Source organism: Lathamus discolor, chromosome 3, assembly GCF_037157495.1.
Source record: "Lathamus discolor isolate bLatDis1 chromosome 3, bLatDis1.hap1, whole genome shotgun sequence".
NCBI lineage: Eukaryota > Metazoa > Chordata > Aves > Psittaciformes > Psittacidae > Lathamus > Lathamus discolor.
In genome coordinates, this window is record NC_088886.1 from 67,168,555 (window position 1) to 67,190,874 (window position 22,320).

Here is a 22,320-nt window from a genome sequence, read left to right on the forward strand (position 1 = left end):
CCTAGGCTGGATTAGGGGATTTTGCACTTTTGCATGCTCTTAAATATCCTCCTGAAAGCTTCACACTAACAGCTTCAACTGCTACACCAGGAAGAATTACTCTGCTTCCAAGATGACAAGAGGACACGGGAAGGTTTAGAGGTTTAGATGGAGCTGAGGAACAATTCCTTCCCCAAAGGGTGCTCAGGCATTGGAACAGGCTGCCCAGGGCAGTGCTGGAGTCACTGTCCCTGTGCACATGTGGTGCTCAGGGACACAGTTTAGTGGTGGCCTTCGCAGTGCTGGGGAATGGCTGGACTCAATGGTCTTAATGGTGTTCTCCATCCTCAATAATTCTCTGAGCTGCCATTAGGCACCACAGCTCTGCTGTGCAGAATGTCCCTTCTCGTCATCACCTGCTACAGAACTGCTACTCTAAAATATATGAACAGGAATAGAATCATGGAATGGTATGGGTTGGGAAGGACCTTAAGATCATCCAGTTCCAACCCCTGCCACAGGCAGCGACACCTTCCACTAGAGCAGGGTGCTCCAAGCCCCTCTGTCCAACCTGGCCTTGAACACTGCCAGGGATGGGGCAGCCACAGCTTCTCTAGGCACCCTGTGTTTTCCTGTGCTGCAAACACACACTGCTGGGTCATCCAAACAACTCCTCTGCATTTGAGCTGTTCAAGCAAGAGCACATAGCACTGCAAATCCAACATGCCTCCCTGCTCCCTCAGATCACTCTGCATGCAAAGCACAGCGCACGCTGGGGCAGGGGAAAGCAGGCTGTCAAGATCTGTTCCTAAGCTGGAATGGGGAGATAAACTGAAGTGGAAAGGAGCAGAGGCTGCTGCCACATCCAGATGCACAGAAGGCAGTAAATACATACCAGTAAATATGTACATCAGCAGCCACTTCTAGGAAGAAGCCAGGAACATCCAACAGCACCTTCAGTTCTGCTGAACTTCACTGTGTTAAAGCAAGAGCCAGAAGAGTTCCCTCTGACAGAGCCACCTTTAATTCTCCCTTCAAGGAAACACTGGACTAGATCATAGAATCACAGAATCATCCAGGTTGGAAAAGACCTTTAAGGTCATCGGTTCCAGCCATTGCCCAGCACTGCCAAGGCCACCCATGGCACTGAGGGCCTTGATGATCTCTTAGGTCATTTCCAACCAAAAGCCTTCTATGATTCCAAGGTTTCTATTAAAAAACAAGTCCCCACATTGAACATAACAGTATTTGCAAGTAGTTTTGAACATTTACCTTTCAGCACCCTCATTTGGAAGCTCTACGAAAAACACTATCAAAAAGACTCTACCTGAAGCTGTAAACTACTCTAACAAAGCTTCATCAACTCCCAGTTCCAAATCCTTCCACAGACCAGAAAGAGCTTGCTGCCCCAAAGCCACAAACAGCCCATTTCCCACAAGATGCCAGAGACAAGGAAATAAAGGCTGTATCAACCATGCACCCCTGAAGGCAGATACTTCAGAGCAAGAGCTGCAGTTTGTGGCTCGACAGCAGATGAGCAACTTGGGAGAGCTGCTTCTGAAAGGCAATACTGGGACATCCATCTGTTGTCCTTGAAGTTTTGAAAGACACATCAAGCAGAAATACATCTATCTGGAAAGATTAAATATAGAAAGGATTCATATAGATCTCTATGAAAGAGATTTGTGAAATAAATATATACATATGTGTATAAACATATTTAAATGTGCCTATATGCATATATGTACATACACATGTATATATATACATATATATATTATATATGTATATACACATATATGTAAATACATATATGTAGAGACATATATGGCTGCCCCATCCCTGGCAGTGTTCAAGGCCAGGCTGGATGGGGCTTGGAGCACCCTGCTCTAGTGGAAGGTGCCCCTGCCTGTGGCAGGGGTTGGAACTGGATGAGCTTTAAGGTCCCTTCCAACTCAAACCAGGCTGGGATTCTGTATTGAAACATCAGCACCAAAGAAAGCATTTCTCTTTATTCTCACTTCCTTTTATATGCCTATCACCTCTGAATCAGAGAGACAAGCTCAAAGAACAGTTTTGGATATAGCCCCAGATGTGCATTTGGCACATTTATAAGCAGCTCTTCCCTATTGTGGCAGGGACCAAACTCAGCTTCATTAAGTTATTCCAGGAGCCTGTTTCCTAAAAGAAAGGGAAAGAAAGTACTCCAATGAGGATACCTACTTGACAGCCTTCAGTTTCTCCTCTCAAAGTACATGGGGAAGTCAGCTACCTAATGAGCTCAAAGAAACTCATCCATTGCTAGCATCAAAAACCAGCTGTGTGCTGGAGCTACACAGATGTAACAACCAACAAATCAGACCTTTCCAGGCTGAATAAGCCTCCCACATACGGCACAATACAACAGAAATCATTTACCCAGGAATGTAAGAGATGCTTCAGAGCTTAGAACACCCTCCAACTCCTCAAAAGCTCCGTACCTGTGGTAAACACAACAGCAATTTACACTCAGTAAAGCTCCTAGCACTGATGCTCCCGAAGACAGGTTATGACAAAGCATGTTTGCTGGCAGGGAGGCGACATGAAACCATAGAAAGGGTCTGTAAGGGCCTGCTCTAAGAGATAAGAGCCCCATAAAGGGCAGGGAAAGAGATAAGCAACTGCAAAATGCCAGGTACTGAAACACCTATGCCCAAAATGTGCTCTTTTCCATCACAGCCACCCCAAGCACTGCATCGGAAGCCCATTCTCTATTGCCCAGAAAGCCCTTCTCATTTAGGAATCCTCCTGTAGCTGCAAGAAAACATTAGTACCTTTTCTTGTGTTTGCTTGAATTTCACACCCACACTTGTTGGTTGGCTACAGCATATGCTCAGAATTCATTTAGCTGTATTCGGAGGCTCTGCTGCTTTCCATTTGTGTTGCCAGTGTTAGGAACAAGCCTCAGAGCTATACACTGAGGCCCTGGAATTTAAATATACGATAACACTGTAAATAAAAGGAAACAAATTCCTTAAGGAAAAGCTTGTCGCATGCCAGATCAGTTCCCAATAGGAACCGCTCTGCTTTGACAAGAGATAAATATTTACAGTATAGAACAGAGAACACCTTGTGTTGCAAGAGGAGGAATTCAAGCCTCATCTGTCCCCGGTATACTTAAGAGGTTATTTGGATTGATAAAGAAAGAAAATACAATCCCAGTACCTAGAAGCAGACACTGCTCATTTCTATCACCAAAACACAGAACGCAAGGGAGTCACACAGCGAGATCGTCAAACAGACTGAATCCAGAACAGATTTTCACAAAGGGAGACCTCATCCCCCAGGGAATGCAGACAGTTTACAGCAAAAGCCGAAATTACTGCCAAGAATATGCTGCCTTCCTTTTTTTTCCACCTTTTCATTTAAATATAGCCTTAACTTGCTCCTCTTTAAGAGTTGTGAATGTAGACACTGAAGATGCTTTCTTACTGGGACAAACAGGCAGCAAGAAGGACTAGATTGTCCCTATCGAGCTCCTCAGACTGGGGGATATCACACTGGGGATACCCTCGGCAGAGGGAAGAGAAAGCTCAGGCATTAGTTCATTAGGCTATCTCCCCGTTTCCAGGTCATCCTGGCTTGACCAGCTCCTTCCAGCAAAGGAAAGAATGTGCGGAATGTCATTCAGAATGGCACTTGGGAAGACCTAGGAATGGGAAGTATAAAGTAACTGGATATCCTTCTCCGGAGGAGGGGTGATAAGCCCCATGCAAAGAAGATGCCCTCGTTTCTAGCATTAGACAGCTACATCTCAAGTTGCTTGGGGTTTTCTGTCATCTTAAATGAGACAAGCACCTCATTAAACAGAAATGCAATGGCTTTATGGTGTCTCTGCAGCCCTAATTCCAGTTTCTAACAGGACCTGCACAAGGACAGCCTGGCTTCGCTGTTACACCACAGGATTTCCTATCTGGAGCGTAATACTCCTCACCCAACTGCTATTTGGGCTTTTATTGCACATACCCTTTGAAAAGTGCCAGCCCAGCCGCCCCTAGGTTTATGGAAGAGTTCAATGTCTATCTCCAAGTCTCAGTTTCCTTACTTCCTTCTCCTCTTACAACAGAATTATTACCTTATGCAAAACTCGCTTGCCTTGACTTCACTCAGTACGAGAAGCATTACTGTGTGGCACCATCCCTGCCACCACTCCCTGTGACTGTGTTCCACGCACCAGCTCTTCACCCACTCCCCTGCTCTCAGCATCCCTCCGCGGCAGGTTATTTTTATACCAGCATTTTTACAGCAAAGACCAGAAGCAGCACAGTTTCAGAGCCAAACTGTATTCAGCTGAGCCTTCTAACACTGCCAGTGACTGGCATCATGACACTGTGGTCTGATGGCCTTTATGTCTGCAGCAGGGCTACTGTCAACCCCACGGCACTCTCTCAACTGCCTCACACCACCAGGTCACCAGCCAGTTCACCAACTTCAGCCCAGTACTGCCTATGAAGGATTCATACCATTCACACCCCCATCAATAGAATGCACTGTGCTTTGTTTTTTCATGGGTGTGCAAGCTTTCTGCACTGAGAAGGGTTTGATCCATCCCCTAAATGGAACACCACCTACCTTGACACTTGCAGTGCCATGAACTAGACATGAGAATCAGATTCAGCAGGTTCCACCACGACCTATTTCTGTTTACAAAGCATGAACTAGTACAGGAAGCATCAGCCTAAGCTACCCATATCCAGCCACAGATGTGAACAAGACCATGTAATCTGTGTAAATCCACTCAAAACCAGCGTGGATTGCTCATAAGACTGTATAGTAAAAGATTTGTCTATGTTCAATCACTCGTAATTCTCATGAAAAAGATTTCAACTTAGAAGGCCATCTTCTAAAAGTGATACTGCAGACAGAAACAGAGCTACCCTTTGCTCTGAAATCACATCAACTACCCTGCTGTTCACTTCTAGTCCTCTCCCTCCTCCTTTGACCATGCCACCAGACTAAACCTCCTTACTCAAATGCATCCTTTAGCCTCTACCAGCATCTTAAAGCAGGTAAAAATGGGAGGGGGATAAAAACTTAACACTGGGGAGGGGAAGCTGGGTGAGGAGAAATTCCCCATGCATGACCCAGCTTCAGTGAGCGCTTGAGCACAGAATCCCCCCTTGTGCTGGGCTGTACCCCCAGAGTGTGAGCAGCAGATCAGGGAGGGGATCCTGCCCCACTGCTGCGCTCTCAGGAGACCCCCCTCCCCCCCCACCCCCACAGCCCTGATCCAGCTCTGAGTCAACAGCACGAGAGGGACGTGGAGCTGCTGGAGCAAGTCCAGAGGAGGCCATGGAGATGCTGTGAGGGCTGGAGCAGCTCTGCTCTGGAGCCAGGCTGAGAGAGATGGGCTGGGTCAGCCTGGAGAAGAGAAGGCTCCTGAAAGGGAGACCTTAGAGCAGCTCCAGTGCCTAAAGGGGCTATAGGAAATGTGGAGAGGGGCTTTGGACAAGGGCCTGTAGGGACAGGCCAAGGGGAATGGCTTTAACCTGCCAGAACAGGGGAGACTGAGATGAGCTCTTAGGCAGAAGCTCTTCCCTGTGAGGGTGCTGAGGCGCTGGCACAGGGTGCCCAGAGAAGCCATGGCGGCCCCATCCCTGGCAGTGTTCAAGGCCAGGCTGGACACAGGGGCTTTGAGCACCCTGCTCTAGTGGAAGGTGTCCCTGCCTGTGGCAGGGGTTGGGACTGGATGAGCTTCTAACCCAAACCATTCTTCAAGTCTGTGATTTTCTCACAATCACGACATTGCCATTAGATTCAAACAGAAAAATCAGTCTTGGGTAGAAGTGCACCACAGAATCCATATGGAAGATAATAAATTATGTCCATTTACATTAAGTAGGTCAGGAAAAACAGAAATGCAAATGCAGCTCAAGGTAGCCAGTATCAGTTCCAGTCCACTGGCAGGTTCAGTTACTCAGCAGCATCTCTAACACTAGATTCAAACACACCTCACTGTGTGGCCTCTTCACCTTGCTTTACCCTTTCTCTTCATCACAGAACTAAGGCAAGATGTAATGTTTTGTGTATACTCACTACCAAACCCATCGGGGCCTTGCTTCATCATGCTGCCACTAAGAGCAGCAGCAACCGAACTAAACACAGAGAACCTCGGTAATCCATGACAGCAATCACTACCCACAGGAAAGGGAAGGTTTACACAAGCCCAGGAGCTGCGTTGTTGACAAACAGCAGGAAACAGCAGCGCCAGAGCTGTACATGGAGAAAGAAAGGGCTCTGCTTAGCACTAACCCAATAAAGACGCTGCAAGCATCCGAGGGAGCCATTTCTTTCACTGGCCCTGAAGGCACTACAACAGCCCCAAGCACACTCAAACTGCATCAGGCTCCTTGGGAAAGAAGCAGGAGGCAGCAGGAAACTGTACCTTACTGTTTTCCTGACCTCCCCAGGTTTATAATATGTGCCATCATTCATCCCCTCCAACAAGACCTCCACAAGAAACATGACCCTGTATGTCCTGAGATACCCCACACAGGTGCCTGTGCTCCCTTTTCCTCCCCAACAGTCTGAAGAAACACGCCAGGCTTCCTGCTGTGCCACAAAAGATCAACCTCTGTGTCTGAGTCCTGCCAGCCTCATCCCCACCATAACACAGAGAGGTCCTCCCCTGACTCAGCCAAAGCACTAGGTACTTATTTATTGGTAAGTCTATGCTGGCTGGAGAAGCAACTCTATTAGTATGCAGTGCCCTAAACTACAATCCAGCCTGCAGGAAAGCTCAGTTTTACTTATGGATTCTCCTTCCAGGACCCCTAGAACCTGGTGCAAACATCAACAAAACCTGGAAAACTCTTTCCTGTTGGGAAAATGCACCTTTCTGAATACTTTGACCAACACCTCCTTCTGAGTACTTACTGGGAACAGCATCCAACAGAATTCATTCATTGTTTCAGGCTTACATTTTGGATTGTTTTCATAGAGCAACACACACTAGACAAAGTTTTGTCCATGCAACATCCAAACTGAACAGTTTTCTGCTGAGCAAACACAATGCAAGTTATTTGAGCACACAAGGAAAACACAGAAGGAGAGAAGCTGCGTGGAGACCTCAGAGCAGCTTCCAGTGGCTGAAGGAGGCTACAGGGATGCTGGAGAGGGACTCTTCATCAGGGACTGTAGTGATAGGACAGGGGGTGAAATGAAACAGGTTGGAGAGAAGGCAGAAGTTGGTCCCTGTGAGGGTGCAGATGTGCTGGCACAGGGTGCCCAGAGAAGCTGTGGCTGCCCCATCCCTGGCAGTGTTCAAGGCCAGGTTGGACACAGGGGCTTGGAACAACCTCCTCTAGTGGAAGGTGTCCCTGCCCATGGCAGGGGTTGGAACTGGATGAGCTTTAAGGTCCCTTCCACCCCAAACCAGTCTGGGATTCCATGTTAACAGAGTAAGGATAACATCCTCAAAGCTTTAGGCTTTTACTGAAGGAAAATGAAAACCCAAACAGGAAGACAACTTGGAAATGGCTGGGTGAAAGGGGACCAGCATAAGATACTCCCTTTAATCCTGAAGAGCCAATATAAGTAACGGCTTACTCAAGTCAAAACGTCCAAAGGCATTAGTGTGGATGCAGCTGTGATGCTATACACACCTTCCTCCCTATGTCCTCACACACAGCTGCACACAGGACAAAGCACTGGTTCAGACCAGTACAACATCTTCCAACACCTTACACACCAGTAGCAGGGACAGGGTAGCCCTGAACAACTGCTGCTTCTCACATTTAATGCCAACTGTACCAAACTAATGCCCTCATGTGTGTTTGACAAATGAAGCTCCATTTCACACAGAACCGGTTACAGAATACTAATGTTCACAGAATTTAACAGTAATTAAGTCTTGCTGACAGACACTTCATTAAAGCACCAGTTCTCCAGAAAAATCACAAAGTGAATTATTTCCTACGCAGGAACTGGCAGCGTTTTTTCACTCCTCCTAAAAGATAAATGGAGGTAAGTTCAACTGGATGTCAGTGCTCCCCCCAGTAAGAGTGAGCTGCTTGAAAAGATTTAAAACAATATATCGCTATGCTGCCAGCACGGAGATGGTCATCTCCTCGACATGATTTTATCCTATGATTGCAAAACCAGACCCCTTACAGTAAGAGTTTGTCACCCAGCAGCTTATGGCTGGTTATAAAACGCACAGATACACACATCCAGGAAAGGCTATGGGAGATCTAACTTGGAAGAACACAAGGGAGTGAATACAGCGGGCTTCAACCTGTCACTTCAGCAAGTCACATCTTCACCATGGAGAGATGAAGAACTTGCTGAATGTGTTCCTAGGCATCCTAACCTCATGGGAAACACACTGCCAGAGTAACAGTCATATCCGATGGATTAGTCCAAACTACTGGAATGATTATAGAATCACAGGATCAACCAGGTTGGAAAAGCGCTTTAAGCTCACCCAGTCCAACCGCTCCCCAGCACTGCCAAGGCCACCACTGACCCATAGCACTGAGGCCTCGTCTCCACGGTGTGTGAGCACTTGCAGGGACAGTGACCCCAGCACTGCCCTGGGCAGACTGTTCCAATGCCTGAGCACCCTTTGGGGAAGGAACTGTTCCTCAGCTCCAGTCTAAACTATGTTTCAAAAGAACAAGCTTTTTCTTTCTCAGACCTCAGATAAGCCACATGAGCTGCACACATGCCTTCAGCTTCCCCCAGCACCTCTCTGGCTCCTTTCCACACCTCTACCAAACTAAACAGCTATCTCAGAGGACTATCAGGTTAAAACTACGTCTTGACCAAACTAGAAAGAGGTTTTGCATTAGGCTGAGATCCCATTTTCAACTTGTAACTTTTTGGTTTTTAAATGCAAAGGTTAAATCACTTGATGAGGGCAAGCGGCTGAGTGTGCCCATCACAAGTCAAAGCAACATTCCTCTGCACTAGTAGATGGCAGTTTGAAGCAGCTTTTAATCAAGTCATATCCAATAGGAAAATATCAGGGGAAAAAATATGAAGTTGATCAGGACATGTCTAGCAATGAATACCATGAAAAACAAAATGAAAAGCCTGAATTTTTATAGAGGAAGGCCAAGCTGTAATTCCTTACAAAGGGAAAACCACAGAAGCTTTCCAAGAGATTTTACAGTCTTTTCCTAATTGTTCCCTTTTGCAAAGCTGTTATGCAACCTCTGCATGCTTTCCTGCTTCTCCACCCCCCTTATTTCACCCATTCCCCCCACCCACCCACCCACCCCACACACTCTGAGGCAGCTAGTTCCAAACAGCCAGCAACACAGGAGATATCTTCTCTCAATTTAAACTGCCCATGTTTTCCAGTGAAGCAGCATCACCCAAAATCTGCTTGCTACTCAAGCAACGACAAGCGTCACTGCACAAATCATCTGTTATGGATTGCCTTATCAACATGGGCCAGTGCAGGAGAAAGCAAACCTGGCCCACTTCAGTTTTCTGCAGAACACAATCATGCAGGTGGCACGAGTTACTAGAGCAGTCTGAGGAGTTCCCTCACCCAAGGGCTCAAATACAGAGACAGTGTTCATAGCAGAGACCATATAAAACAGATCAAAATGCTAACAGATCACCAGCTTTTACTCCCATTTCTTATGCCTCTCAGCAGGTTGCAAAATTGCCACATTTCTCATTATTAAAGCAGTCAGTTTTAGTGTTTCTGCCTTTTCTCAGCTCAAACAATGAGGCAAACCCACGTATTTTCATGGGGTTTCCCCCTGTACCCAGACCTCTGAGAGGAGAACTGGGTTCCTTTCATTGCTTAGGAACATCTGGATGCTTGGACCTTGGGAATCTGGGAGCAAAAGCAACTGAAAACCAGAAACTAAGCATTAGGGAGAAGGGCTCAAAACTGACGAGCAGGTTTGAAGTGAGTGACTAAACACATCCTGCCAGCTTTTCTCTCCAGCAAAACAGGCTTCTACAAAACCCAAAGGATCCCAGCAGGAGTCTGACAGAATTCAAACCCAACAGCCGGCCTTGTAGGCTAGGTAAAAGGCTACAGACAAGCAATGGGGTAACTAGAGGTGACCTGGAGGAGCAATGAAGACGACACCGAAAGAGTCATCAAAAATACTTAGCAAATATTCCATGAATGATGTTACCAGTATCCAAATAACACGTTCAGTTAACATCTTGTTGTGGTTTGTGACAAGTGTTGCTGTCTGGAACCAGCAACAACAGATACTGTTCAGCAAATAAACTATTCTGGTAATATTACTGTGAGTACTCAATAGGTGCAAGACAAGTAAAAATATGGTCCCAAGACTCTGTTACATACACACACACACAATGCCAAGAGTATTTATTTCCAGTAAATACAAAACCATCCAATGCCAAGGAGTGTAACACAATCACTTCTTTAACTGGAAGAGGACACCAAAGAGATGTTTTAAGCCCAAGGTTACGTTGGCACAGCTGGCCAGTGAGCATCCAGGTTTTCAGATCCTGAAGAGAGCATCGCACTAGCAGATGCTTCACTGCACTTAAGCCAGACAGATGCATGTTACCCTTGAGAAAACACGAGGACAAGGAGGTACTGTGGCCTTACAAAACCCTTCCAGCATGGCAAACAACCACTGGAGAAACACTTCAAGCAATCCAAAAGTGCCAAAAACAATTCAAAGCCCCTTTTTCTAAGTGCCCTCTTGTTTTCCCTTTTTATAGAATCCCAGAGTGGTTTGGGTTGGAAGGGACCTTAAAGCTCATCTAGTTCCAAGCCCCTGCCACGGGCAGGGACACCTTCCACTAGAGCAGGGTGCTCAAAGCCCCTGTGTCCAACCTGGCCTTGAACACTGCCAGGGATGGGGCAGCCACAGCTTCTCTGGGCACCCTGTGCCAGCGCCTCAGCACCCTCACAAGGAAGAGCTTCTGCCTAAGAGCTCATCTCAGTATCCCCTCTGGCAGGTTAAAGCCATTCCCCTTGTCCTGTCCCTAAAGCCCCTTGCCCAAAGCCCCTCTCCAGGTTTCCTATAGCCCCTTTACGTAGTGGAAGACAGCTCTAAAGGTCTCCCCAGAGCCTTCCCCTGTCCAAGTTCTCTTCTGGGCTGATGAGAACACAGAAGCCTCTGTAACATGAACACAGCAAAGCAAGAAGCTGCATTTTGACCAACACAAAGATTAGCATATGTAAGAAACTGCTTTCTCTGGTTGATTCTTTTTCCTAGTAAGTCACCATCAAAAGGCAAGTGATCAGTGAAACCAACTTCCACTAAAGAGTTCACAGGCCCTTGGTGTACCCAACCTGCTACATCCTAATCTGGAGCTGACAGATGTTCCCTGGGCTCCTTGAGGACTTTGTGTGTTTCCCTTGGTGCTGACCACAAGTTGAGTTGCTCATACCTGCCTGGTTTCTCCTGCTTTAGGATAGTCTGTTGGAGAGCACATAACATGAACACAAACTACTCCACAAACAGTTGCTCCCAAAGGAATAAAAGCTTTCATGCCATACCTGTGCTTTTCTTTCATGCCCCCAACCCATTAAGTAAATGGCAAATTTCTTTGGTATTCCAAATTTTCAAAATGCAATTCATGCATTTTCTAATCCGTCTCCTTTCTATAGCCAAGTCCTGAAGCAAACCCAAAAGAATTACAGGACGGCAAAGTTAAATTGTAAAGATTGAAACATTTGGGGACTCTTTTTTTCCCCTTAATTTGGGCAACCAAGGGCACAGCTTAATATCAGCAACTGGAATGTGTCAGATGCACATTGCAAAACATCCAAACAGGAAGCATATAATCCTAAAAAGTCATGCCTTACACATTTCTCTTGATACAGAGAGGCTGCAGTTGCTAAAACTTACTCTAACTGGGTGGCAATTTACATCTCTAAATGGAGTGAGCACATTGCCATGGCTACAGGAGGATTCTGAACTAACTTTGTTGCCTCGTAATTGCTGTATATTTGTATACACGCAGCTGAGCTTCCTTAATTCAGTGCCCTCAAAGAGGCTGCTGAGTGCCAACGGCAGCTTTTAGGCTCGGAACTCCATAGAAGGGTGATGGGAACATCAGAAACGACTAAACACCCGGTGCCGCGACAGCCCGCATTAGGGAAAGCAAAGGAGAAATAGGATTAAGAAACCTTGCCAAGAAGCAGATTATTATATAAACTTCACAGCTCCTGAGCTTTTACAAATGTTGCTATTAAAGAAAGAAAAAAAAAAAAACAACCCATCCCTAATTCAAATAATTAGCTCCAGGTAGCTTTTGGCAACAACCAAAAGCGCTTTGATGGCAGAGAATACAGTCCCATTTATTGACAGGGCATAAGAACAGTAAATCAAAACGCATTGGCAAGGAGACTGGAGTGCCAACAGCCAAACTCATGTTCGCTCCATCTCTCCAGGCTCACATGAGCACGAGGAAGGCAACAGAATACAGCTGTTGGGAACAAGCACAGAACCAAGCTGCTTGGTGAGAAGAAACACACACCACCAGCGAGCGCCTCTACCCCGCTCCAGCACCATGCTTCCCGGCTTTACAAGTGATTTTCACATCCTGAATCCACCCACAGCTTTCTAACACCGATCCCACTTCTTGGGAACATTTTTAGACCTGGAATCCAGTCTGGGATACCAGGCAAGATGAAATCCTCACTTAACAGGCACAAAACAAGCCGTTTGGTGACAAACCTGCTTTATGTAAAGCTCCCAAAGCAAGCTATTGACAAGCAAGCCAACCACCCGAAAAAGCCTTCCACTCTCCCCAAATGACTGCCACAACACAATTACACAAGTGTTGTGCATCAAGGGCAGGTTTACATCCCTTTGAACGGGGAGAATGATGTCCGAACAGCTATTATATAAACACGTTCGGCTTGACGAAGGTGCCATGCACCCAGCGGGGAACCCCGACGGAGCAGAGGGACTGCACAGCATCTTCCCTGATAAATTCCTGCAGCAAAACCCACACACAGCCAAACGCTCAGCAACACCCTCCTCCGAACGCACCAGAACCTCTCTTTTTTAGCTTCATTTCTCATTGCACAAGCCAACTCTTTTCATTTTAGAGCGGTTCACGCACTTTATTCACCCACAGCTCCACAAAATGCGTGTTTTAGGGGGGAGAAGCCATAGTGTAGAGCCCTGCCTCGCCTCGGAGCTGTCATCTTCCCTTTGCAGCATAACGTTACCTCCTCAAAACACGATGATGTTAAGAGGAACACTCCTTGTTTTCTCCTCCTAGTTACCAAAAAAGCCATTTTTAACGGTGCTTTTTAGCGCGGGGCCATTGGACAACCTCCATGCTCCAACCCCGGAGCTGCTGCCCCATGAAGCGCGTCCCCACAGACACAAACTTTCCCCAAGTCCACCTTTATCACCGGAAAGCGCCGAGCAAGACCCGAGCCCGCTCCACGGCCCGCTCGGCTCCGCAGGGCCCCGCCGCAGGGCCGCCGCGCTCGTCCCGGCCAACACCCGCGCCCCGCCGCCCCCAGGCCCACGCCCTCAGCACAGCCCACACGGCCTGGGCCCGGCGGGGCTGGGGCTGGGGCTGTGGCCAGGTGCGGGCCCGGCCGCCGGCCGCCGCCCGCGGCACTCACCGCTGCCCGCATCGCTCCCGCCGAGACCCCGCGCAGCACCGAGGCGACGGCGCTGCTCGCCGTGAGCGGAGGGAGGGAGGGAAGCAGAGAGGGGAAGGAGGAGCTGCGGCGGCCCGAGAGAGGAGGGGCGGGGCTAGGCCGCAGAGAGAGAAGGGGGCGTGGCTTGCGGCGGCGCCGGCCCCCACCCACCTCATTCACAAAAACGCGAGCGGCAGGGAGGTGCCGCGCGCGCTGATTGGTTGACGAAGCTGCCCGTCACGCCCCTCCGCCCCATGGCGAGCGATAGCGTGCGGAGACTCCGTCACCGACCAATCAGAGCGCGGCAGAAAACGCCGAGCGGCTCAAATACCCCCACCACCGCTGCAAGGGCAATTCTGATTGGCTCAAACTGCTGCCCATCACCTCCCCTCTCCAGAACGCTCCGCGCCTCACGGCTCGGAACACGGAGAGAAGGGTGAAAAACCAGCCGCGCTCAAACGGTCCCTCGAAGAACGCGGCGGCCGGGAGCGTCCCCACCGCCATTACAACCCGGCTGGTAACGAAAGGGCCCCACGCCACGGCAGGGGTCGGTACGGAGAGGCCCGATCCGGAGCGAGGGCGTGGAAAGCAGCGGTGCGCCGCCGCGTACTGACCTGTGTCGGCGGCGGGCGAGGCGGGAGAGCCTTGCGGCGATAGCTCCGGTGCGCGGGACACCGCGGCGGGCGCGCCACCGACGGACTCAGCCCGTGACGGGATCCGCCATCTTGGAATTTTTAGATGGAAAGTCACGTGGTGCAACCATTTTTCCCCGCGGCCAATCAGGAAGCGCTTTTTATTTATAGCCCGGCGAGGGAGGGGGAGAAGGGGACCAATCAGGACACGCCTTCACCCTCACGACACCGCCCAGTGGCGCGCGGCCCGTCGCCTTGGCGACGGCGCGGCCGGTGGTGCTGGGTGGAGGGGGTGCTGAGGCCGGGGTCCGCCATGTCTGCTCTAGGCTCGTAGCCCCGGAGCGGAACAGAGCTCAGACCTGTGGCGCCGGGGCCGAACACGGCTGTGGGTCTCCAAGGCCGGACGTGCCCGCTCGGCTTTGGAGGCCCGGACAGGCCTGGAGGCTGTTTGGGATGTGGTGGAGCGTTGGCACAGCAGCACCCAGTTCAAACCCCTTGCCACAGGCAGGGAGACCTTCCACTAGAGCAGCTTGCTCCAAGCCCCTGTGTCCAACCTGGCCTTGAACACTGCCAGGGATGGGGCAGCCACAGCTTCTCTGGGCACCCTGTGCCAGCGACTCAGCACCCTCACAGGGAAGAGCTCCTGCCTGAGATCTAGTAAACAACACCAGTCAAAAGACAACTAGAGGTGATGGATTGTTTTGAAGTGAATTCTTTCACTTATAACAGGAATGTGATGCATTCTGATGTTTTCCTTCCTTGGGTAGTTCGAGATAGTGAAAACTAAGGGGTTTTTTTTGATTCTCAGGATACTAATGGAGAAGGATTAACTAGAAATACCAGAGCAAATGCAAGCCAGGATAGGTGAAAACCTGGAGAGGGGCTCTGGACAAGGGCCTGTAGGGACAGGCCAAGGGGAATGGCTTTAACCTGCCAGAATAGGGGAGACTGAGATGAGCTCTTAGGCAGAAGCTGTTCCCTCGGAGGGTGCTGAGGTGCTGGCACAGGGTGCCCAGAGAAGCTGTGGCTGCCCCATCCCTGGCAGTGTTCAAGGCCAGGTTGGACACAGGGGCTTTGAGCACCCTGCTCTAGTGGAAGGTGTCCCTGCCCATGGCAACGGGTTGGAACTGGATGAGCATTGAGGTCCCTTCCAACAAAACACATTCTATGAGTCAATATATAGTATTTTCATAGAATATGAAACTTTTTGTCAGATTTCTGCACCCAAGTGTTATTTTTTTACCCCTCAAGTATTGTCTATAAAAGATGGTTGCTGAGTGCTCTGCTTTTAATAGCAAACAGCTGAATCAAGATATAAAAAATCCACAAAAAGGGGAGAACATACTTCAAAAAATCTCTGCTAATCTTGGCCTCAATTACCAAGAGTAAAGAAATAAAAAGGGATTGTTCAGCGCACTGCCTCTACCCATGTGTTCCTAGCAACCATTCAACATTTAATTGATTTTGCTATTTTCTAAAGAATTACTCTATTGAACTGTCAAGTCTTCTCTAGCTGCACTTTCTTCATTAGCCAAGCCCAGAGCTGCCACAACTCTCACTTTGCTTGTGTTTTTATGATTTACCTTTGACTAGGACAATGCAAGAAGCGAGTCACACATTCCCAGACTGGTTTGGGTTGGAAGGGACCTTAAAGCTCATCCAGTTCCAACCCCTGCCATGGGCAGGGACACCTTCCACTAGAGCAGGGTGCTCCAAGCCCCTGTGTCCATCCTAGCCTTGAACACTGCCAGGGATGGGGCAGCCATGGCTTCTCTGGGCACTCTGTGCCAGCACCTCAGCACCCTCCCAGGGAAGAGCTTCTGCCTAAGAGCTCATCTCAGTCTCCCCTGTTCTGGCAGGTTAAAGCCGTTCCCTGTGTTCTGTCACTCCCTTCCCTTGTAGAAACCTACTCTCTAGCTTTCTTAACATTCCATATTATGGGAAGCAAAATATTATGGGATCTCTATGAGCTGGTGCAAGAAAGCTTAGCCTGGGGACACCTGTGAGGCATGCTCTGCTGGGAACATCCTGCCCAAGATGTAGTAGATACCATCTCAGGCTTCGTTGTAGAGCTTGCCAATGGCCAAGGGAAGTCCAAGTCTCAAATGTCACAACATCAAATATTATTACTCCCTTTTTCATGATGGCTTTCAACCTTTTGTTGAAAGCAAGCCACTATGGTGGTCCTAGAAAGAAGGTGACCCATGCATTGTCCAGTTCCATTCTGAGTTTAATGCCATCTACACAGCCTTCAAACCTCTCCTATCCAGGCAGAGCTTGCAGAGGGTTCTTGTACTTCACATAGGTGGAGCCGTTGGCTTACACAGTTAAAGTAGTTCATGGTACGAGCCCTGGGGACACAGTGGTCTGCTCTCACACCTCACCTAGCAATTGTTGTTCCTACTCATAGCCCATTCAGTACACTAAGGGGGACTCCCACTTAGCTTTCACAGAGTTCCTTAACGTCGTGGAGTAAGACAATCTGAAATACAATATTCTTACTTGTAGGCAGCCGTCCCAGCGCACTTCTGCTGCTTTTGATTTATTGACTCTTGCTAAGTTGTTTTTAAACATCCAGATTTGCCTTAAAGAAAAATGAACTCCTGTAGTTCAGCCATCTGGATTTCCATACATTCTGGAACCAGAAGGGAATTGCTTACAACTTTGGCCCTCCCTCAAAATTTGCATAGACATGGTAACATAGAAACACCTTTTTTCTTTACTGTGAGATGTTTAGCAACTACATTTCCATTTGAAAGGGCCACCCATCTCAAAATCCTTACCATACTGATCTGACTCCTCCCGTTGCTCGCTCTCACATGCTGTGAACAACATGCTCTGGTGTTGGCAGAGGTCACGGTTATTCTTGACAGTTCCACCAGCAATAGCATCCTATTAACTTCAGGTTTCCACTCTTACTTTAAGAGATTCATTTGTTACTGATAACTTACATTACATTTTGCTTACTCTAAGCTTGAGCATGCAGAAAGCCTGAAGTCTTCATAGAATCAACTAGGCTGTAAAAGACCTTGAAGACCATCATGTCCTACATGCACCTAAGAGCACTGCTGGCATGAAGAGCACCACTTCTGCATAAAGCTGAAGCCCTTTTTGTTTCATGTTTAGCTTATACTGGCTTGTGGGCTTGTTTGTTTGTTGTTCTTTGGTTGGTGAGGTTTTAGGTTTCCTCCTATGGTTGTTCTGTCTTTATTCAGGGCCACTCTGTGTGCTCTCATGTGTGTGTATAAATAATCTTCAATTATTTTTGTCAAGAGATGGAAGTGCTTTAGGAGTAGAAGTCACTAATGCAGCCTGTGGAGCAGACAAGGTACTATTTGCAGAGGCTGTTTGCCCTCTCTTGTGGCTCCCCATTTCTGGTACAGCTGGGAGATGGTCTGGTCACCAACGTGAGTTACAACCAACATCTTGTTGCCTATTGCAGCTTCTAAACTCATGGAGCCCAGAGGTACATTTGGTGTCACCTATGCCCTCAACATGAATGGTTGGATGTTGTGCTGTTGTACTGTAGACCCATTATCTTGGCTACAAACTCCAGAGGCTACTTGCCTGGCTACAACAGTTGCCTCCAATGCTTTCTGCACTGCTAAAATAGAATCACAGAATAGTTAGGGTTGGGAAGGACCTTAACATCATCCACTTCCAACCCCCTCCACCATGGGCAGGGACACCTTGCACTAGACCATGTCACCCAAGACTTCATCCAACCTGGCCTTGAACACTGCCAGGGACGGAGCATTCACAGCTTCCTTGGGCAACCCATTCCAGGACCTAACCACCCTCACAGTAAAGAACTTCTTCCTTATATCCAACCTGAACTTCCCCTGTTTCAGTCTGAACCCATCACCCCTTGTCCTATCGCTACAGTCCCTGATGAAGAGTCCCTTCTCAGCATCCTTGTAGCCCCCTTCAGATACTGGAAGGCTGCTGTGAGGAGCTTATGAGGTAGCTTAAGGAGAGGAAACAAGAAAAGAAAATTGTGCCCTAAAAGTTGCTATGGAGTGTAAGTTTTCTCTTCAGGGTTTGATTGATGCAGTAGTAGTGGCTGTGGGTGTGAATATGTGTATCTATTAATATCCAGTCTAGGCTAACCTGTGCATAATGACAGAAAATTAAACCTTGTAATCGTTCATGTAAATTAAAGCAGAGATTAACCAGAACAAGTATTCTTCCTATATTCTAAAACCCAACTGTACATAGCACAGTCTGCTTTTCCTTCATCGCAGCTGAAACATTCCCTCAGAATCCATTTGAAGTAAGAAATCAAAATAAGATAAATAAAAAAGGAATTGGCAGAGCTAATTCACAAAGTCTGAAATAAAATGCAATTCCAGAACTTCGTGCCTACCTCCACCACGGCTTTACCTCAACTGTTCTGCTTGTTTGTCAGGCATGGTTCCACTCTTCATGTTCTTAAGCAGGAACTTAATGTTCATGTTCTTAAGCACAACACTGCAGCTAATTTCCCTCTTTAGTCACAGGGAGCTGGTGACAATAACAGAGGATGCTTCAGTCTTCCACTCTAATCCTGCCTCTCCCACCACCTCCATGGCCAATAAAAAGAAGGTAGGAAGAAACCCAGCAGGATCTTCCTCTAGAGCCCAGCCAAAAAGCCTCCTTCAAGTGCCACTGGCTTCTTTAGACAGGGGCAAGCCTAGATGTAAGTTTTTACCTGGTGACTGCTTACTCTTCTCCCTGATCAGTTAGTTGCCATCATTGCTCTCCCTTGAAATTCCTCTCTTGCCAGCTACCCTTCTTTTCTATAGCTCCCACTCCCATCTGTTCTGCATCCTTCCAACAGCATACTCTTTTTCTGCCTTCAAAAAGAAACCCAACAAACCAACCACACTTCAGACACAGCTGTAATAGAACAGAGAATGTTAAATTTACATCACCCCACTCTTGTGTTTTCCTCCATGTACCTTTTGGGGCTGTTTTTTCCTGGTGTATTTTGCTTCAGCTCCAACTTCTTCTTGTGTCTTTATGAAGAACTGTAAAATCTTGTCCTCTTGCAGAAAGAGACATCTCTGGTTTTTGCTGTCATGTGAAATCTGACTTCTGTGCAGAGCAATCCTGTCTGCCTTAATGTGAGCTGTAAAGGAGGTTCCCCTCCACTTCTTGGAGTGCTTGTTGAGGCTGAAGAAGCCTGTCTGCAGGAGCTATTTTTCCAGCTTGTCTGCAGACCCAACACTTCATCAAGTCTTCAACACTCAAGGACTGAAAAGCTTAAATGCTGAAGCATTAAGAGCCAGTCTCTAACAAACAAGTTATTGCTGTTGTCTTGGACAGACTCAAGTCCCTGTTGCCCACTTGGGGGGGTGCAGAAAAAAACAGCAAGTGAAGTTCAAAGTAAAGGTCACAGTGTAAAATTTGCTCTCCTCTTCTTATTTATGCTTCTTAAAATGTACTGGTTCTCAAATTATACTCTTTATTTCAGTAACATCAAATCCAGTGGAATGCAAGGATTGGTGGTGGTAGATCAGAGAGCCAAAAACCAGGCAACGCTTAACTTCCCGTGCTGGAGGTTTGGTGGAAGCTTGGTGCAACACAGCTGGAAACTCACACCCAGGTAGCTCAGCTCCAGCATATTCCATCCCTGAATTACACCTGGAAATGGCCATCCTGTGCAGCCTGGATAGCAGGGCAACCGCTCTCCTCTTTGAGCTGCAGTAAGGAAAAGCCACGTTGATGCTGTTAGAAAAGCCAATCTAGGGAAGACAGACATACTGAGAAATCTGGTATGAAGGCTGCTGGTGAAGATAGATTGGAGTGTTATGGCACTCCTGTTAGCCTAAGTACAATAAATACCCTTGTAAAATACATATCCTTGGTAAGATTTGTTTTAACTGATTTTTGCTGGATTTTATAAACTATTTATTTAGCAATGGTCAGAAGGGGTCTTGAGCAGCCTGCTCTAGTGGAAGGTGTCCGTGCCTGTGGCAGGGGGCTGGAACTGGATGAGCTTTAAGGTCCCTTCCAACCCAAACCAGGCTGGGATTCTGTGATACAGAGAAGAAATGTTCTGCAGCCATTAAAAAACACTGCCAAAAAGTTCTTACTGTGTTATCATCCATCTCGATTAAGCTGAAGAGTTGAGAGTTTGAAAGAAATCTCTTTTCCCCCTCAACTGTCATTTTGATTCAGTCAATTTTAGTGGCTTACTAAGGCTTAAATATAGACATAAAGTGAGAGCATTATTGAGAGTAGCCCTGAGGAGAAGGACTTAGGGGTGTTGGGTAAGGAGAAACTCCCCATGACCCGGCTTCAGTGTGCGCTTGAGCCCAGAACCCCGCCTTGTGCTGGGTGCACCCCCAGAGCCTGAGCAGCAGCTCAGGGAGGGGGTCCTGCCCCTCTGCTGCACTCTGGGGAGACCTTAGAGCAGCTCCAGTGCCTGAATGGGCTACAGGAAACCTGGAGAGGGGCTTTGGACAAGGGCCTGTAGGGACAGGACAAGAGGAATGGCTTTAACCTGCCAGAACAGGGGAGACTGAGATGAGCTCTTAGGCAGAAGCTCTTCCCTGTGAGGGTGCTGAGGCGCTGGCACAGGGTGCCCAGAGAAGCTGTGGCTGCCCCATCCCTGGCAGTGTTCAAGGCCAGGTTGGACACAGGGGCTTGGAGCAACCTGCTGTAGTGGAAAGGTATCCGTGCCTGTGACAGAGGGTTGGAACTGGATAAGCTTTAAGTTCCCTCCCAACACAACCAGTCTGGGATTAAACAAGAAATCAGAGTAACATCAATATGGAATGCTTGTGAAGCTGAGGCTATAAAAACTGTTGGATATGCTTAGTTTACCAGTGATTGTTTTTTGATTGTTTCCTTGAGTTTTCACCCATGGCAGCTGCTGGTAGAAAAGTGTGTCTGTATAGTGGGAACCTTAGAGGAAATACTGATTCATGTTTCTCTTCTGTCTTTTTCAACTGGGGGGTTGAGGAGTGGAAAACATCCTGCATGATACAGGGTGAAAACCAATTAAAACCTAAGTAAATGTAAGGAAAAAAACCCTGACAAACAAGCAAGTTACTTCTTCAATAAAAAATATATGCAGTGTGGCCCCTGGGTGCTGGCTTGAAGTGAAGATATTGACTTCCAACTGAACGACGAGAAGATTTTGCTACTGAAATATTGAAGGCAGATTACACTAAACCACAAACTATTGCTGTAAAGCCCATCATTTCTAATCCTAATGGTGTTTTCTTTCCCTTGGATGACTACTACATTCATGATACGATGGCTTTATTCTATCTGGGGGGAAAACTTTCTACCATACAGCTGAATTAACTTGTCAAAAGCTGTCAAACTTCGGAAGCTTTTACAGCTCAATTCAGAGCTATTATTCAAGATTGAATGAGGAGGCTGTGGACTGTAAAAGCTGGCAAGAAAAAAAACTGTGTTTCCCAAGCATTCACGAGTTGAATGGAATACTTACTTTTTGTTCAGGATGTGTGTGTTTCATTGAGCTGCCTCCAAATAGCTGGATTTTGCCTATAACCCCCTTGCTCTGCAGGGAAATGCAGGACACTTCTTGCTGCTGCCGCTCTTGGTGCTGTGACCTAGTGTGTGCTCTTTCACACACACACTCGGTTATATTTAGTCTGTGCCAACCTAAATAAGCATCAACCAGCTCTCCAAAAATGGGGGAAGCACAAAAGAGAATGGCTCACTGCTAAATGGAGGCAGAGCAAGAACACAGGGAAACTTAGTTTTAGCCTTGTAAAATCAGATCAGAGCTATCTCACAGGCAGTTAGTTACATCTTTCCCATGCAAAGGAAAATGCCTGGCTTCAGGAGCAGCAACTGCCTTGAAGGAGAAGCCTCTTTCAGGTTTAACAGACAAGTAGCAGGTGGCAGAGCTTGTTCTTAGAGCCTTTCCTTTCCCAGATCCAGCCTACTCTGGGACAAAGCTCAAATCAAAAGGCAAGCCAACAATTACAGACCCTAGAAGGGAACCCATGGCTCTTAGATCTAGGACTCTGTGGGAGAGCATGAAAAAAAGGTGACAGAATGGGATCCATAATGGCCAGCATGGCAAGTGGCCTCAGTTTGGCATGTTCTTCTTGCAGCTGCCTGTAGCTGGTCCATGGGGAATGCTGAGCA

At 47.6% G+C, this 22,320-nt stretch overlaps 1 protein-coding gene across 7 annotated transcripts in view; it reads right to left on the reverse strand.

Moving 5' to 3' along the window:
- HDAC4 (histone deacetylase 4) overlaps positions 1-14,328 on the reverse strand; it is a 217,326-nt gene extending 202,998 nt beyond the window's left edge. For 4 of the 7 annotated variants that reach the window (XM_065669699.1, XM_065669701.1, XM_065669694.1 and 1 more), the window contains exon 1: positions 14,191-14,328. The gene's annotated coding sequence lies outside the window, so the exon portion shown is untranslated. Of the gene's footprint in view, positions 1-13,330; positions 13,375-13,558; positions 13,705-13,747; positions 13,833-14,190 lie in introns of those variants that run through there. The other 3 variants (XM_065669697.1, XM_065669695.1, XM_065669698.1) reach the window with 3 other exon arrangements.
- Between the last annotated feature and the right edge of the window lie 7,992 nt (positions 14,329-22,320).